The following is a 2511-nucleotide window of genomic DNA, read 5'->3' on the forward strand; positions in this document are numbered from 1 at the left end:
TAACTGTGGGTGCTTGCACTCCTTTTTTCTCCTGAAAAGCAATCTCCACGGCGCTTTGCGTCTTGTGTGGACGGAGGGGAGGAGGGAGGGAGGGAGGGAGTGAGGAAAAGGGAAGTAGGAAAAATGATTGAACTCCTCGAGGATATGGCCGTCGCTCTTTCAGGAAAGAAAAAGGACCTGTGGTGCGCACCCACATTAAATGAAGAAAAAACCCAAAAAGCCGTTTCGTCCGAGGAACAACGGCAACAACACGTGCCTGGGAACAGCAACTCCGTGGTATCCACGCCCATTCCCTCCCACCGAAAAAACAGCAAAGGCATAGAAATGCTCGCAACACAAGGGCCCCAGCAAAGTAAGACGCTTTATTCTCGTACCTGCATACAGCCTTGGACGGTGCAGAACGTGATATGGGCCACGTGCCGGAGGATCCGCGCGCCTTCCCGAAGGTCCTTGACGCAAATCGAGGCCAGCGAGCAGATGCACGCCAGACACTGCATCGCGTTGCTGCACCTGACTGAAAAAGGCGAAAACCGTCATGTGGAATTGAGAAGGTTGGCGCATGGACGTGGGATATCCACACAGACCGCGTAGGGTTCACTGGTGGAGGGCGTCGGGGGGCTCGCGCTGGATGGAATGCGTCACGTCTGACCACCCTTGGCTCACGGCGACATGTCGACAAAGCCGAAACCCCAAGTTCGTACACGATCGACACGCCACACTCCCGCACCCTTTCCCCTCATGGCCCATTTCATGGCCTTAGGACGCTGGGGGACCTCAAAACGCCCAGGAGTGGGATTTGACAGATCGGCTCCACTTTATACTTATACGCACAGGCACTTACTAATCTGGTAGTCCATAGGGTCGGGGTGAATGCGGTACTTGTCCATCAAGTAGTTCCGGGTGGCGGAGACGGCGCAGGTAAAGCAACAGGTGGCCTCCAGGCACAGACACATAGAGGGACAAGTACTCTCGCCCACCTCCCCGGCGCGAAACCCGCACAGGGGGTAGTACCTGTGCGGAAAGCATGCACGAGGGTCGCGAGAAGCTGTGAGAAAGATACAGGGGATCCACGTCGACTCGTATCAGCTAGCGGAGGGCTTGACTGGAATCAAAAGGTGTCTTCATCTCGGGTAGGAAAGGATCGCTCCCGAGCCCCCATCACACGCGACAACAGACATAAAAAATCGCATGCGGTAACAGAGCCTAAATCTGTCTGAAATCATACTCGACATGGATGAAGTGAAGCCATTGAGCTTGCTTGTTGACAGATTGGACTCGAGATAACCTCCCGCCTCCTTACCCCTGACAGCACTTATATTCGTCCATGTTCCCCTCCAATGCCCGGTGCCGGTTGACACAGGCCACAGGGAGAGGACAAACGAGAGATGCAAGGCAGCAGCATGGATCCGCGATGCACGTTTTGCTCATTGGAACCTTGAAGGTGTAGGGATTGTCCGATCTCGGATACCCGCTGTAAGTCGATACAATATCAATTACATATACAGGGAGTGGTACTACAAAGAAAGCTTCAGGAAAGGACATTAGGCTGTATGATGGTTACGTCGCGCGGACTTGTCGAGAAGCAGCATACAACCCCAGAGAACATCACACAGGTACTTACGCGATGACATCGTCCGGGAAACAGAGGAAACAAATGGACATCGGGCACGAATAAGTCCAGAAGCCCTTCAAAGCCTTTGCTCGGCGTCTCTGTGCAGTGTGAATGGATGCGGCATGCGCACGTTGTGAGTGTATTTTAATACAGCGCATTTGCTCCGACTGATTGATTCGTCGCCAAGACTGGTTCAAGAGGACAGTGGGCGATGGCACATGCAATAAGAAATAGCCACCAAAACACCGCTCCAGCAGCAACGTTACACTCGCACTTCTCCCAATCCCGTACATTGACGACGAGGGTTTCAAGCCCTCCAAAGTACAAATGTACTGTCTGGGAATGGGAACAAAAGCGGGCGACGTATTGGCCTGCGCGCACAGAACAGGAGAGGGTACTCCCCCGACGTTTTTAATCCCTTTTTGGTACCGCGTGAAAAGTGCACAGCCAGTGTTCCTCCCGTGCATGAAATGCTCGTTGTCCCTGTCTGCTACTTTACCGTGCTTTCGTGTCAATGCCTGCTTGTTCAATGTGCAGGCTGCCGACAGCATGCATTTCAAGACGGCGCCCATGTTGCGTATGCTTCGATCCTGCTCGCACTCCAATGCTCGGACACCTTGACCACCCCTTCGCATTGTATCATCCTCCCGCAAATTGAATGGCGCCAATTGGGGTACATTTCTCTTGAATCTCGAATATTGCCCCAATGGTTCACGTCGCGTCCGTCCTTCCATCCCTCTGGCGCCAGGGCAACTTCATTTCATTCCTCAAATATCTACCCATCACAGCCATGACACAGCACATAAATCAAGCGTCGCCACCAACAAGCCTTGATGCCATCGCTGCGGTTCGGTACGTCTTCATTGGTCTTGTTTGTGCCTTTTCCTCTTCGTGACACC

The sequence above is a fragment of the Nannochloropsis gaditana genome, assembly GCF_000240725.1.
Source record: "Nannochloropsis gaditana CCMP526 unplaced genomic scaffold scaffold604, whole genome shotgun sequence".
NCBI lineage: Eukaryota > Eustigmatophyceae > Eustigmatales > Monodopsidaceae > Microchloropsis > Microchloropsis gaditana.